The sequence below is a fragment of the Rhinopithecus roxellana genome, chromosome 5, assembly GCF_007565055.1.
Source record: "Rhinopithecus roxellana isolate Shanxi Qingling chromosome 5, ASM756505v1, whole genome shotgun sequence".
Taxonomy (NCBI): domain Eukaryota; kingdom Metazoa; phylum Chordata; class Mammalia; order Primates; family Cercopithecidae; genus Rhinopithecus; species Rhinopithecus roxellana.
In genome coordinates this window covers 83,937,751-83,954,565 of record NC_044553.1, presented here as the reverse complement: position 1 = coordinate 83,954,565, position 16,815 = coordinate 83,937,751, and the positions used below count along the sequence as shown (strand labels likewise).

At 52.2% G+C, this 16,815-nt stretch overlaps 1 protein-coding gene across 1 annotated transcript in view; it reads right to left on the bottom strand.

Moving 5' to 3' along the window:
* ACTN1 (actinin alpha 1) overlaps positions 1-16,815 on the bottom strand; it is a 106,490-nt gene that overhangs the window by 61,773 nt on the left and 27,902 nt on the right.

The following is a 16,815-nucleotide window of genomic DNA, read 5'->3' as shown; positions in this document are numbered from 1 at the left end:
CCCAGGACTCTGGTCTAGGCTCATCAAGTCAAAAACAAACTCGTCAGCCTCCAACAGCCCTCAAGCCTCCCCAGGCAAGCACCCTGCCAGCCCAAGCCAGCCCCCTGCTGTGCGAGCGGGGTGTGTGAACTAGCAGGGTCCTTGGGGAAGGCCAGGCCAGCCCCTGTGCTCAGGGCTGAATCCCCTGCAGCATCCACTGATGCCGAAGAGGTTACTGAGGTGCAGCCGGGGTGTGCTGGAATCCCTCTGACCCCCATAGAGTATGGCCAGTCTGGCCAGGGCGTGGGCCCTGGATGGTTTGTCTAAGCAAAGACCTGCCCAGAAGTGATCTCAGATGCCCAGTGTTCTGGCAAGGTAAATAGGAGTATCTGGCTAACTTATCAGGGGCTGACTGCCAGCCCTTCAAAGCCAGCCGTCAGCTGGTTCATGCGCTGATGAAAAGCAGAGTCTTCGGGAACATCTCCACCCAGATCTGCCTACTTCCCATCCACCTGGGAGTGGCTGCTGAAAAAGCTGACAACTGCCAGGCCTCTGCTGGGACCGGGCACTGCCCTAACAGCCTGTTCCCAAGACATGTGAGTGCTGGGGTCCTGGTGACTAGAGTGCAGGGGACTGGGGGTGCACCTTGGACTTTGGAACAAGACAGACCTAGGCTCCAGTGCCAGCCCACACCTCACATTAGATCTGTCTGCTTGGACAGAGATTTAATCCTAGCTTCAGGATCCCTATCTGTAAAATGGGGATAACAAGGCCTACAATGGCACAGAATGAGACAGGACCAAATTAGATCCTATGTCCTGAAAGACTTAGCCTGGTGCTGTGTCCACAACAGACACTTAAACAGTGTTAACCCAGCAGGTCCTCACCACTCACTGACTATACGGCTTTAGTTAAACTATCTAGGCATCAATTGCCTCACCTTACAAATGCAGATAAAGAACATCACCACTTTGTGAAGATTATGACAATGGAAGCAAAACAGCCAGAAAGATACCCAGGGCACATTAGGAGCCCAGTCAATGTCAGCGGTCAGGATGCTCTCACTTCCCATTCACTGTCTATTTAATCAAAGTTAATCATTCACAGAGCAAGAAAGAAGTCCTGTTGTTTTTTTCTCCATTGATGAAAGAACTCTGAGACCGGCCTCTGGCCAAGAGGAGGAGACAGGGAGTGGGGAGTGGAGCCCGCATTTCCTGGTTTACACCCACCTACAGCCCATTTCAAAAGACACAGCACCACACCCCCAGAGGGTCACCAGGGCCAAGAAGCAGGGAGCCCGCAGCTTTTTCTGGGAGGCTGTTTGACCTAACAAAGGCACCCTGCGTGAGAGGATTCCTGGGCCACCAAGAGACTCCGATCTGGCCTTCTTGCCATCCACGGCCCCCCAGAAGGCAGACTGCCCAGCTCCTTCTTGCCTGGTACAGGTGGAACCTATGGGCTCCCAGGAGAAATCAGAGCTGCTTTAAAACAGGTGGGCACACGATCCTAGTGAAGAAACAGGTCTGTCCTCTTAGCTCCTCGCCAATGAGAGTCAACTGCCTCTGCCAATCTGTCACCATCCACAGCCTCACCCCCTCCCAGGGACCCAAGAGCCCACCCCAACTGCCAGCCAACAGCAAGCTCTGTCCAGTACAGGCTTCACAATCCTGGACTCGTGACTGGGCCTCCCGGAGCCTTGGTTCTCACATCAATAAAGGCTCTGTAGGCCAGAATGATGATGGTGAAAATAGTAATAAAATAAAGATAAAACGAGCCTGCAGCCTGTAAGGTAGTCACAAGGGAGGGCTATGTGAGCTAGTGCAAAGGGTTCAGTCCGCTGCCAGACACAGACCAAGCACTCACTAGATGTTAATACACAAAAGCACCTATAAAGACAGAAAGCAGCTTGATTAGTGGTTTCTTAGGGCTGGGAACAGAGGAGTTGGGGTAAGGTGATAGCTAAGGGGTATAGAATATCTTTCTAAGGTGATAAAAATGTTCAAAACTGATGACATAAATAGCTGCCCATTTATGTGAACATCCTAAAAACCATGAAGTTGTATAAATGGGTGAATTGTATGGGTATGTGAATTACATCTCAATAAAGCTGTTATTTCTCTTTTAAACTAAAATGTTCCAGGACCCCGCTAAGCCTTTTATATCAAGATGTGGTTTTGTTTTTAACCCATTTGGCCCATTGGCAAGAAACCAGGCTCAAAGGCAGGCCCTGGACCAGAGCCCTCTCAGGGGACTGATGTAATTGAGCTAGTTCAGCTACTGAACAGTGGCTGGTAAGCCTGCTGAGATGAGGATTACTAAATGGGAGGAGCTGGTCTTCGAAGCACAGTGGCACCCGCTCCAGGAGGCCAGTGTGAGAACAGCCTCCTCCTCACTCCTCCGGGGTTACAGTTTGGTCCTGCCTGTAACCCCTCCCCCATGTCTGGAGTCTGATTCTGGCCCTTGCAGGTCTGAGAGCACACAGGCCTCAGCAGGCTGCAGCTCCCAGCAGTGGCCAGCACATTCCTTCCCCAAAGAAGGAAAAGCCACCAAAAGTGAGGTCATTTGGTTTTTCTGGCACAGATGCTGAGAGCTCTGGGTCACTCAATTCCATAGAGAACTCCCCCAGCTGACAGGGATTTGGCCCAGCCTGCCACTCATACAATATGGGAACCCCGGGGTCTGGCAGACTCTGGCCCCTAACTTGACCCCTCCACGTAGTTGAGGTATGACCCTCAATCTTCCAGCTTGAAACCTCCATGGTCTTATCTGTGGAATGGGATGATGAAATCTACCCCTCCTGGGGTTGAGCTAAGAATTAAACAGCAGAAAACTAGACTTACGGTGGGGGCTCAAAAATTAAATATGGCTGGCTCTGGTATCTCACACCAGCAATCCCAGCACTTTGGGAGGCTGAGGAAAGAGGACTGCCTGAGGCCAGGAGATCAAGGCCAGCCTGGGCAACATAGCAAGACCCTGTCTCTACTGAAAAAAAAAAAAAATAGCTTCTGTCCTCTCCCCAGGGTCATTTCTCCTGAGTGTGCCTTGCTGACCAGAAACAAGGAACCTGCCTAGATTCCAACCCCCTGTGTGGAAGCTCCTCTCCAAAGATCAAACCACTTATCATTACAAATTTGCAAGAAAGGAAGAGATCCTGCTTGGACAAGGAAGTTTTCCAAGTCTCCTTTCTGTAGCCCTAAAATAACCTCCCAGCAGGAGCTTCTGTCCTGGTCTGTCCCACAGTCCACCCCTGGATCACTCATACCCCTCAAAGCACCTCCCCGGGCATAGTGACTGGGAACTCTGACCCCCATGGTGGTTCCGGTCACCAGGCTGTCAGCTGGAGGCAGCTGGAGCATCAGCTCTGTCAACTGCTTTTGGGGACTTGGGAGGGGTTCCTGGAGGCCCCAGAGGACAGATTACTGTACCTCTTTAAAAGGCGCATGAAGTCCCTGAGGAGTAGCCAGGGTCCAAAGTCTGGGCTTACAGTGACTGGCCCAGTGACAGAAGGGGAGAAGCCGGGCAAAAAAAAACAGAAAAAAGAACAGCAGAATAATTGAGTGCAATGGTTCTCAAACTTGACATGTAAACTTCAACATTTACCAGAATCGCCTGGAGGGCTTGTTAAAATACAGACTGCTGGGCCCCACCACCAGTTTCTGATTCCAAAGTTCTGGGCAGGCAGGAAAACCGCATTTCTAGTAAGTATCCAGGTGATGCTGATGCTGCCAGTCCAGAGACCACACTCTGAGGACCAAGGCTTTGTGGCTAAGAACAGATTTGGGCACAGAAGAGCTGGGTTCAGTATGGGTCTGCCACTTACTAACCTTGGAACCTAAGCAAGTTCTTGACCTTTCTGAGCCTCGGTTTCCTCATCTGTAAAACAGGGACAATACCTTTCTCAACTGGGTTGGTAAGGAGTTTCAATGAGATAATCTATGCAAAAAGCCCAGCACACCCTAAGTAGTTAACAGTGTCTAGAGTTCATTACTAAAGTACAAGAAAGACAAGAGAAAGGGTGCTCATGGAAAGGCATAAGACAAAAAGAACGACTCCAGGATCCATGGAATTGCCCTTGTCACTAAACGGTCCCAGGTAGCATCAAGGGATCATGGGGGACACCTTGGTGCCCAGTGTGTTCCTTTATCTGGGCCACAGGATCCAGCAAGCACTGCACCCCAGCCTCTCTGACTCAGTCAAAACGTGATCAATAGGACCTCAGCACTGATCCCGCCCAAACTCCAAGCCAATGCCACAGTACTACCCACGTCCTCCCTGAGGGACAACCACCCAGCAGTAGCCACATGACTTTGCAAAGGAATTCTCAAAGCTCCAGGGAACCCAAGCCCTCAGGATGCCAGAGATACCAAGGGATGAGGGAACGAGTTCAGCAGTGGTGGGAGCATCACAAGCCACCACAAGTCCCAGCAGTGATCTGCACCCTGGGGGTGGGACTGGAGCAGACATCCCCAGGGAGCAGAACTTCCCGCAGGAACCTACACAACAGGCAAAATTCTGTCTCTACAAAAAAATTTAAAATGTTAGCCAGGCATGATGGTATGCCCCTATAGTTCCAGCTACCCAGGAGGCTGAGGCAGGAGGATCACCCCAGCCCAGGGAGGTCACGGCTGCAGTGAGCCGTAATCATGCCACTGCACTCCAGCCTGGGAGACAGTGAGACCCCATCTCAAAAAAAAAAGAACTTCCTGCAGGGACTGAGGCATTAAACGCTGTATCTATAAACTGCCACTCCCTACAGAGGAGAGGTTTTCTACAGAGGAGAGGTTTTCTGCAGAGCATCACCACGATTCTCAACACCACCCAGGAGGAAGTTTCTGGTTCCAAGAGAGCTGACTGGAGGAGGCGAGCAGTCTAGGCACGTGGAGAGTTCCTCTTCAGCTGCAGCTCAAAACTAAAATGCATCTCTTTACACCTAAGAGACTGGCAAACAATTAGAAAGGTGATTATGCCAAATGTCGGTGGGGTTGAGGGATCCGGAAGCCCTCATGCCTGGCTGGTGGAGAGTAGACTGCACAGCCATTTTAGAGAGTAACCCAGCACCGTATCAGGAAATTCCCTCCAACCCGGCAATTCCCTGCTCAATGCAATCATCATACAGCTGCACTGGGATGTATGGGAGAACGTTCATCATTGCCTCATTTGTGTCAGCAGGAGAGCAGCTGGGGACAATCTGCATGTCCATCACAGAAGATTGTAGGATAAAATGTGACAGACACACAGTGGCCTTGCATGGCCCCGAGATGACACTGGGCCATGACGGAGGAGCCTAACGACCTCAATTCTCTTCACCTGAGGTTCAGCAACACAAAGTTTCTTCTCCCAAAACACACACACACAGATCAGCACCTTAAAAAGCAGCATGGAAACCCTCACCCAGGCCCAGGACAACATGACCCAGTGCCATCACTGCCCTCCTGGCCTGTCCACTAGGCCGGCAGTGGTCTGGGGTGTCAGCAGCCCAGCAGGCTGAGCAGCTCGCCAACACCTTGGTATGGCCAGCCCGGCGTGAGGGACAGGGCAGCAAGGTATCAGCAGCAGGGAGCAGCAAGCTGAGGAACAGGAATGTGTCTGTGGAAAGTTCCATTTCCAGAAGAGTGGGAAGAAGGGCAGCCGTAGGCAGATCTGTCCACCTCTGCTGAGAAGCCCAGGGACCTCTGGGCGGGGCAGGACGGGACGAGGGGCTTCCGCCTGTGGTCAGTGTATTTACAGTCCTCTTCAAAGATCAAAGAGATCCACACTTGCTGTTCTCCACCAGCACCGAGGCTCCTAGGCTTCACTTCAGACACTGCAGCAAGGGCAGCCCCAGGGGTGCTCTCCGCTCCCCAGCACCCCGCTCCCCCCGACCTTGAGAGGAAAGTTCAGCGTTCCATCCTCGGTTTCAAGATGGGGACACTGATGGCAACGTGTTTCAGGGAGCCCCAAGGGGAGGTGAGGGAAGGAGAGGGAATCATAGCCTAGGGTTGCTCAAAGATGTTGGCTACCGTTATAACCACTCAGTGAGTGCCCACTCACTGTTGTCATCACCCACGAGGCATGTGCCATCTCAGCAAATCCACTCAACAATTCCAGGTTAAAGGAACAAAGCAGCAGGACACCAAGGGCCAGTTCCCCACAGTCACACAGCTAGCAAGAGGCAGAACTGAGGTGTGAACTAGGTCTCTAGGACGTCAAAGCCTGAGCCCGCTCCACTCTGCTGGGAGGCTAAACTCTTCCAGGCCAGCCTTCAGCCTCTGCTCAGGCTGCGGAATGATGGGGACTCATCCAGCTCTGCCCACCAGCCTGCACCAGTCCCTGCTCAGTCTCAAGCCACACGGGCTCCCGCTCAGCTGTGCCCAGGCAGTCCCTGGGCCCAGTGGACTGGGGAGCAGAGCCACAGGGCAGCCCAGGACACTTCGATGCTCAAAGCCAGCCCCGAAAGGAGGCTGTGGACCTGCTGGCCCCCTGGGGATGCAGAATGGGCCAGGCAGGTTTTTCTTCCAGGTCTCAGTTTTAGGGAGATGGAAAGAGGGTTAGAATTCTTCTCCCTTGGGTTTCTGAACACAAAGGCCATTGAGAAAGACTGATGAATAATTAAAGGGGCAGCCAAGTCGATGATGTGTGCCAGAGTGTGGGCAACTGGCTTGCTAGGGCTTGGACTGGCCCGATGTTGGCAGCCTCCTTCATGCAGGCCACTGCAGATTCTACAGACTCGCCCAGGCTCCAGGCCTCCCCTGCCAGACAGCTGCAGCCAGATTCATTCATTCCTTCCTTCCATAAATTCTTACTGAGCACTGATTCTGTATCAGGCACTGGGGTTACATCATGGGCAAATACAGGCACTGTCCTAAGTCATGGAGCCTGCAGTCTAATGGAGAAGACAAACAGTAAGCAAAGATTATATCAATGAGTGTATTTTTGTACACTAAGCTCCAGTGCCTATAGGAAAAGTCCTGGAAGGTATGAGGCTAAAACAGGACCCTGAACTGATCCTGGGGGGCTGTGGGGGGGTGGGGGGGGCAGTGTGTCTGATCACTGCCCCAAGGATGTCAGTGAATTTATAAGGCTGGGGAGTATTAGATGAAAAGTTTGTAAATGTGAAGGAGGCCCATATAACCTGTCATCCAAACCAAGGCACCAGGGGGTCTACTAATAATTACACCAGCATAGCAGGTATAGGCAGAGCTGTAGGTCACCCTATGCGTGTGTGGGGCGGGTAGCAGGGTGGTCAGGAGGGTGATGCTGCCCAAGCAGAGGAAACAAAATAGCAAAGGCCCAGGCCAGACGCAGTGGCTCACACCTGTAATCCCAGCACTTTGGGAGGCCAAGGTGGGTGGATCACCTGAAGTCAGCAGTCGGAGACCAGCCTGGCCAACATGGTGAAACCCCATCTCTACTAAAAATACAAAATTAGCTGGGTGTAGTGGCACGTGCCTGTAATCCCAGCTACTCAAAAGGCTAAGGAAGGAGAATTGCTTGAATCCAGGAGGTGGAGGTTGCAGTGAGCTGACTGCACCACTACACTCCAGCCTGGGCAACACAGCAAGACTCCAGCAGAAAGAAAAGAAAAGAAAAAAGAAGAGGGGAGGCGAGGGGAGGGGAGGTGAGAGGAGGGGAGGCGAGGGGAGGCGAGGGAAGGGGAGGCGAAGGGAGGGGAGGGGAGGGGAGGCAAGGGGAGGGGAGGGGAGGAAAGGGGAGGGGAGGGGAGGGGGAGAGAAAGACAGAAAGAGAGAAAGAAAGAAAGAAAAAAAAAAAAAGCAAAGGCCCCAGAGAAAAGAGAGTAAGGTCTGTTCAAAAAACTGGAAAAAAAAAAAAAAAAAAGTCACAGTGCAGGAGGGAAGGAGAGGGTGCCAGAGACTGGAGATGAGCTAGCAACATGGGTGTTCGGGTGCCTGCAGCTGTTGTTTCTCCTGAGAGCAGTGGAAGTCACCGAAGACATTTTATTTCAGTTGAAAGAAACAAATGAGGCTGTGGCGGGCTGAGCTGGGGGTGTGAATCAGATGCTGGTTACATAATTCCACCTGCATCTTGGAAAGAGATCTCTAAATGCCATGGGAAGGGCAGATCAGATATGGACAAGAGTGGCTGAAAAGAGAGCAAGCACGAGATCACGAAAAGGCCCAGCCAGAGACGAAGGCAGCCAGTCCAGGCTGGCAGTGGAGGAGACGGAGAAGCAGGTGGATACAAGTGATACTCAGGAGAGACAGGGCGGAGGGGTAGAGGCCACACCCAGATTTTCAGACCTGAGTCAATAGAAGAAGGAATAGTCAGAGAGGCCACAGCTTTGCACCCATACTCCCTGCCTGCCCAGACACCTGGGGCAGCTCGCTGTTCATGGCAGTCCTCAAAGGGCCAAAGTCCTGAGGCCGCAGATCTAATTGAAAGGTCGGAGTGGAAGAGCTTCAGAGATCAGGATGTCGTTCCCAACCCACTGCCCCAAGTGCTCTACCAGTGTCAGCCCAATGAATCCGAACCACCCCAGAAGGCATCTCATTTTACAGATGAGAAAACCGAGGCCAAGAGGTCACAGCCACTCAAGGTCCCAGCAAACAGTAGATAGAGGAGCCAGAATTCCACCCGCAGTGGAAGTCGCAGTTTTAACCACAGGCTCAGTCAGCGTGACTCTCCCCAGGGCCTGGCAGCAGGTCACCGTGCCCCGGCCAGACTCTCACAACCATCCATAACAGGGCCCCTCCGCTCACAGCCCACCAGCCCACCTCACCCCCAGCAATCAAGTCACCCTCTGGGGGTGGGGCCCAGCAGAGGTTGAAATCCTCCTTAAGGGCCTCTTAAGGGTAAAATGGAAAGAAAGATGGCATAGTGAGGACCTGAAAGGGTTTTTCTCTAAGGGACCAGGCCAACTTCGAGAAGGAGGAAACAGACAAGGCAGTGGGACCCCAGTGCCTGACATCATCCGCTGACCCTGGAAATACCTATTCCTCAACTTCCCTGTCCGAACAAGGGAGCCAGCCCTGCCCGTGCTTCTGGAAAACTTCCCAGCCCAACAAAAAAGGCAGAAGGAGAGGGGAGAAGTGGCAGAAGTCCTACCCACAGGACTTCCAGGACTCCACCAGCAGCCCTGGGGAGGAGTCCCAGCCCCTCCCACCGGCTCCATGCTGCCTGAGACCGTGCCTCCGCTCAGACACCTGTGGACTCCCAGCGGCTCTGAGAAGAAGCCCAAGGCCCCGCCTGCTCACTGCGGCCCCGGTTTTCAGAAGGCACACCTGGGGAAGCGTCCCAGTGGGGCTCACAGCTCTGTCCCACCATCCATCCCCTACTCAGTCTCTGCAGGTCCCAAGGCCATCATGAAGGCCCTCGGCCCTCACCTCCTTCCTGTCACTGCATCTCTCTCCGTCCCCACCTTCACCTTTTCCATGCTTTAGTGGAATGTTTGCAGGCACAGTGGACACACAGCACTGGGAGATCTCAGTTCTAAATCTGCTTCCACCACAAGGAGCTCAGGGCCTCAGGCAGCCCCTTCAAGCTTCAGTCTTACCTGCAAAGTCTTCATCTTTCCAAGGGGCCATACCTGCCTCATTCCAATGGGTCCCCGTGAAGATGGAATGACACAGCAACTGGCAGCGCAATCTGAGGGAAACGGCATTTCCCAGACTGGCCCGATTATAAAAAAGGTTAACAGTAGAGACCTCTCACCCCAACAACCACCATTCTGGTTCAGGAGTTCTGGGATGGGACTCACAGATTGGTATTTTAACAAGTAACAAGTACTCCAAGTGAATCCTATAATCAGGCAAGTTTGGGCAACTCTGGGCTACAGAAATGTATAGGAAGTCTGTCTCACCGCACCTCTCTGTGTGGAGAAGAATGGTTTGCTAAAAGCACCCCTTGGCCCATCCACACACAAAATAACAACACCTGCCCACACTTAGGGAGCCTACCAGGTATGGGATGCCAACTTGGGTGGTTTACATCCATCATCTCATTTAGTCTCGGCAACAACTCTGCAACACAGATTGTTTTTTACAGAGGAAGAAACTGAGGCTCAGAATAAGGATCAGCTCAAGGACACAGCAAGTGAGACAGCAGAGCTCGCCTCCACACCAGTGCTGCTGGCTCCAAAGCTGGGTTCTCCCTAACACCCTGCAGTCTCTGTAAGGTAAAATCTTCTGCAGGCAGGGGCCGAACACAGAATGCAGCTCCAAGCAGGGTTCCCATTCCCATTCCCTCCCCAAAGCCTGGACAGGGCAGTCCCAATCATCCCACAGGAGAAAGGGGCACCCTACTGCATGGAAAGAGAAGCCCTTATTTTCTGTCCCCAAATATGAGGAATACGGAGGCCCTGGAGCCTATCATCTAAAAAGGGAAGTAGGACCCACCTATGAAACAGTCAAATAGCCATCCAGAGCAGTGGGAGTTCTGAGCCACAATGCCTGGTGCTGGAGTGAGGGGCTCCAAGGAAGGGAGCTCGAGGTCAGAGAACACGGTGTATCTGGAATGAAGCCCAAGGCACCGCCCTCATCACACACGCACATAATCTCTGCTTAGAGCACACAGCTGGCCCAAGCCAGAGTTTAGCAACTCCCATCTCCCTGGGGAGGAAGCAGTTTCCTTCTGCAGGGGAAGCTGCTGCCACCCAACCAGACAACCCCACGCGCAGCCTCTCCCAGGGGAGCAGGGCTTGGACGGAGAGAAAGCATAAAGAGGTCCTAGGAAGTTGGCCTTCTGCAGGGAGTCCTCCCCAGGCCCTTCTACTTAGTAGAGGCACAACAGTGACAAAAAACTGACATTCACTGACACTTACCATGCACTTTATAACAATGACCCCATTTACTTTTCACAACAAGCTTATTAAGAAGTAGGGTTTTCGCCGGGCGCGGTGGCTCAAGCCTGTAATCCCAGCACTTTGGGAGGCCGAGACGGGCGGATCACGAGGTCAGGAGATCGAGACCATCCTGGCTAACGCAGTGAAACCCCGTCTCTACTAAAAATACAAAAAAACTAGCCGGGTGAGGTGGCGGGCGCCTGTAGTCCCAGCTACTCGGGAGGCTGAGGCGGGAGAATGGCGCAAACCCGGGAGGCGGAGCTTGCAGTGAGCTGAGATCGGGCCACTGCACTCCAGTCCGGGCGACAGAGCGAGACTCCACCTCAAAAAAAAAAAAAAAAGAAGTAGGGTTTTCTGGCTGGGCATGGTGGGCTCACGCCTATAATCCCAGCACTTTGGGAGGCCAAGGTGGGTGGATCACCTGAGGTCAGGAGTTCAAGGCCAGCGTGGCCAACATGGTGAACCCCTGCCTCTACTAAAAATACAAAAATTAGCCAGGCATGCTGGCGTGCGCCTGTAATCCTGGCTACTCGGGAGGCTGAGGCAGGAGAATGGCTTGAACCCGGGAGGCAGAGGTTGCAGTGAGCTGAGATTATACTCCAGCCTGGGCAAAACACCAAGACTCCATCTCAAAAAAAAAAAAAAAAGTAGGGTTTTCTGATCCCCGTTTTAGAGACAGAAAAACAGGCTCGAGAGGGTTAAGTAAGCCGGCTAGCAAAGAGCAGGCCCCAAACCAAAAGCCAGGAGTTCTCCAATGCCAAATCCCAAATTATTTTCATGGCCTCTCTTTTTCTCTAACTGAGCATCCAGGAAGTACAGGCTACCAGACCAGCCACTACCAGGCCACAAAGAGAAACAATCAGCAGCTCTGCTCTCAGAGAGCTGTGATCTAGCTGACAGAACAGACACACTGCCTCCTGAGGCGCACGGGGTACCCAAAAGACAGCCGCGTGCAGATCTCTGCCAGCGGGGGTCAGAGCAGCTCATAATGAAGCTCGAACCAGTGAGCCCACAGAGACCAGTCAGCTGTGCACAGGGCTCTGGTGAGGAGCCGCTCTGGGGCCCGACTTGGTGAAAGCAGGAATCAGGACAAGGAGCTCCTGCTCTGTTAGCAAGAAATAGAATTTTCCTCCAAAGGAAGCTAGCAAGTTTTGCATTAATCTCTGTAACTCACGGGCCAAAAATCTTTCTCACACTAACCCTCTGGGAGAGCTGCGGAGAGAAAAACAGCCCAGGACAGGAAGAACTGGGGGCAGGAGGAGGAGTTCATAAGAAGAATGGGGCTCTGGGTCCCAAAGTAAGCTCAGGGTCCCTGTGCCTCCCCAGGGCTCCCAGAAGGCTGCATCCCCCTTCCCCAAGTACAAAACAGGAGGAGGTAAGGAGGAAGGAAGGGTGGGGACCTGGCTCAAAGAGGTCCTTCTGCACCAACAAATTCCAAAACTTTTCATTCTCTCTGCAGTTCCACAGTGTGCCCTCGGGGACCCAAATGGCCAGGCCAGCCCTAGCCTCCGCAGACAGCTACTGTAGCAGGCCTGGCGCTGGCAGGGGGAAGGGGTGGTATCCAAAATCCTCTGCTGACCTGTTGACACTGCCCCGGGGACCCAAGGTGCCTGAGAGGCACAACCAGTAAGAGCATAAAATATAGCAATACTACTTCTGAGCATATACACAAAAAAATTAAATGCAGGGACTCAAATAGGTATTTGTACACCCATGTTCACCGCAGCACTATTCACAATGGCCAAAAGGGGGAAACAACCCAAATGTCCATCAAAGATGAATGGAGAAACCAAATGTGGTCATACATACAATGGAATATGATTCAGCCTTAAAAAGGGAGGAAATTCTGACACATGCTGCAACATGGACCAACCTTCAAGACATTCTGCTAAGTGAAATAACCCAGACACAAAAGAATGAATACTGTATGATTCCGCTTACATGGGGCCCCTAGAATGGTCAAATTCATAGAGGCAGAAAGTCGAATGGGGTTGTCAGGGCTGGGGTCAGGGGGAGTTGTTAATGGGTACAGAGTTTCAGTTTTACAAGATGAAAAGAGTTCAGAAGATGGGGCCGGGCACGATGGCTCACACCTATAATCCTAGCACTTCGGGAGGCCGAGGCGGGCGGATCACAAGGTCAGGAGTTGGAGACCAGCCTAGCCAACATAATGAAACCCCGTTTCTACTAAAAATACAAAAATTAGCCAGGTGTAGTGGCGGGTGCTTGTAATCCCAGCTACTCGAGAGGCTGAGGTAGGAGAATCACTTGAACCCCGGACGAGGAGGTTGTGGAGAGCCGAGATCACACCACTGCACTCCAGCCTGGGTGACAATGAGTTGTTATCTCACCAAAAAAAAAAAAAAAGAGTTCAGGAGATGGATGGTGGTGATGGTTGTGCAACAAGGTACATGTACTTAATGCTGCTGAACCGTACGTACTCTTCAAATTGGTTACAATGGTAAATTTCATACTATGTATCTTTTACCATAATATATATGTGCGTGTGTGTATATACGTATCAATCAAACATATAAAATCTTATCTGTGGTATAGAAAAATAACAGTGTTACCTGTGGGGAGTTATTTTTTATTTTACCAAAAGCATGTCAAACTTTTTTTTTTTTTTTTTTGAGACGGAGTCTCGCTCTGTCACCCAGGCTGGAGTGCAGCGGTGCCATCTTGGCTCACTGCAAGCTCCGCCTCCCGGGTTCACACCATTCTCCTGCCTCAGCCTCCCAAGTAGCTAGGACCACAGGCGCCCACCACCTCGCCCGGCTACTTTTTGTATTTTTAGTAGAGACGGGGTTTCACTGTGTTAGCCAGAATGGTCTCAATCTCCTGACCTCATGATCTGGCCACTTCGGCCTCCCAAAGTGCTGGACTACAGGCGTGAGCCACCTCACCCAGCCCTAAGCATGTCAAACTTTTATCATAAAACAAAACAGATACTGAAGACGTGTACATCAAAAACATTTCAAATTGTGATTCAGAAGGGTGTTTAAGACCTCCAGTTAGAGGGTGGCAATGTTATCACCTGCCTGCTTTCCTTGCCACCAGCACCAGCCTCCCTGCAGAAGGCCAAGAAACCCTTCCAAGAAGCCATGAAGGCAGACGAGCGGTGGGGCAGCTGTATGGCACAGGCCTTCCCTGGCCCCCCGCCCTTTGAGAAACAGTGGTAGGGAAGCACCCCCCATGGCCAGAGGCAACGGGGTGACGGGCAGGCTCCTCCCTGGGCCCTGACTCCAGGGTGACTCAGGCACTGGTTTCCCCGGAAGGAAGTGAGCCAGCCAACTCTCTTTTTCCCTTTCTAGGAAGACACAAGGGAATGACTTGGCCCAATCCCAGGGGCCCAGCCTTTTTACTCAGACTGTTATGGAGAAACCACCCCACCGTCCTCCACTACAGGAGAGGAAGTCAGAGTGAAGAGGGAGAGAAAGAGGAAACAGCTCATCCAACGGAGGAAGATACAGAAAGGGGGAGGCACAATGGACAAGACAGGGCCTTCTCTCTTTCTAACCTCAACTCCCAATATAAACGCCCAAGGAGGGATACATGGAAGCTCTGCAACCCCACAGACTTGGGATCTGGTCCTGACGTTTCTGCTGACTAGCTGTGTGCCCTTGACTCAGTTTCCCCATCTCTAACATGAAGGTGATGCAACATTTGATATATGAGGCCCCTTTCAGCTCTGAAACTCCAGGCTTCTGTAAGAGCTGGGTGACAGGCTGGGCTGAGGAAGGCCTGGAGAAGACTGGACATGGTCTTGGAACAGGGCGAGCTTTGGATATGGAGACTCGTGCCTGGTAGCCCTCCCAGAAGTAATGGCTTTAAGTGCAACACCAGCATCCCCACCCTCAGGCCAAGCAACCCCATCATTCATTCACTCATTCATTCATTCATTCATTCATTCATTCAAGATTTTCTAAACTCTCACCCTGTGCAAGGTACTATATTAATGCTGGCAAACAGCAGTTAACAAGAACAGCCTTGTGAACTTCCCATTGGGTCTGAAGATCTTTTACCCTACTCCCTGTTCCCAGGGCCGGCCCTCTGAGGGAGTAGAGCATGGAAGAGCAACACAAACAGTAGAAAAAAGGGAAGCTACATGGAGGCGGGAAAAGAGCAGTGAGCCAAGCTGAGAGTGGGGAGGTCTGGTTCAGTCTCCAGCTCCCTGGGCCTCAGTTTCTTATCTGACAGAAGGGGCTGGATCTGGTTTCTGTGGGACCTTCCAGTGCTGGCAGTCTAGACATCCTAGGGATTGACTCGACTTCTCAATCCTGAGACCGTGGGAGGGCGGCCTGCTGGAGGCCAGCCCCGGGGAGCTTCTGAAAGGCCCCAGCTTGGACTCCGCAGCAGCCCTGACCCACCCGGGACCCTGTGGGCTGCAGACAGACCGAAGTGACAGGCAGCCAACGGCAGGGAGTTCTGGGGCACAAAGGATACAGCTTCAGCCTGGCAAAGTCCAGCTGCTGGAGGCTGCTTGAAAGCAAACATCTGGTTTTAACTGCAGAGATAAAATGGATGTCACATGCAGTTTTCTCCAAGTTGCAACTGTCGGGCTTGGGATGGGGTCAAAGCATGCGAAGGAAGGTAGGTGTGTGCCCTGTCCCTGTGCCACAATGCCTAGTAGGGGAAAGCGGCATCCCGTCCACCCCCCTTCCCTGCTGGATTTTAACCATAAACACAGTACTTTTCTGAAGGCACAGGCTTAACACAAACCAGATGCGGTAGGGACTTTCCCCCACCCCCTACCTTGGCCCTAAAATTAAACGTTCAGTATCTCCTCTGCCAAACCTCACTTGAAGGCCGAGCCTTAAAGAGCCAGAGCCTCCGGTTCTCACCCTCACACACTCTCAATCACATCCCCACTTAAACAAAATGTCAAAGTCCCCCAAACGGAAAGTGTGGATGGGGCTGTCCCCAGGAGGGCCTGACACCCAAGCAGGGCATGGGGCAGATTTGAAAGGAGAAGGAACACTGATCCTCCGCCACCAGTGACGCCACCAACCCACAAGGGACCGAAAGGGTTTCCCGAGAGGGTCAGGAGGATGATTTCCCACCCTTAGGGGGATCTGCCACTGGAGCGCAGCCAACCCATGGGAGCCGGCCTGTGCACCCACCCCTGTCCCCAGGGGACTCTGGAGATTCCTGGAAGAGCTTATTTCCTGGACTTCGGTTTCCAATCTCTAGAAAACAGGGTGAATAACAGACATCTTATTTAACTCAGAGCTCACTCATAGCTGTGATGAGCTGAAAATCCCTCTTAGGCAAACTCAACTCTGCTGGTCTGCCCCAATGCCAGGCTGATTGCTTCCATGTCCTGAAAGCTCTCCTGGTCCTCCTTCCAACCCCAGCTAAAGGCCCAAACCACTCCACCCACTCGCCACCCTCAGCCTCCATGTCCCTCACTCCATGCCTGAGCCATGCCTCAGCCTCAGCACTAATCAGCGTGTCCAGCACAGGGACATCTTATCTCCCCAGCAAAGACACACATCCTCTGCCCTTAAGCTCAGAGGATGACATCTTACAGTGTGTACTCCACAGAGCCTGGCAGCGCACAGCACACATTAAGGGTGCTCAAAATGGCTGATTCAGTCTCACCCAGTTGCCATGACTCCCTAAGAAAAGGGACAAGTGGTCGGGCATGCTGGCTCACGCCTGTAATCCCAGCACTTTGGGAGGCCAAGACAGGCAGATCACGAGGTTAGGAGTTTGAGACCAGCCTGGCCAATATGGTGAAACCCCGTCTCCTACTAAAAATGAAAAATAATAAAAAAAAAAATTATCTGGGCATGGTGGCAGGCACCTGCAATCCCAGCTACTCAGGAGGCTGTGGCAGAAGAATCACTTGAATCCAGGAGGGGGCGTTGCAGTGAGCCAAGATCATGCCACTACACTCCAGTCTAGGTGAGAGAGTGAGGCTCCATCTCAAAAAAAAAAAAAAAAGAAAAGGGATGAGTGATAATAGAAAAATATTTGAAGAGGAATGATGCTTCAGATAGAAATTCCCTGACTTGCCATATAATTTAAATACTAATTTTTTTTAAATAATGAAT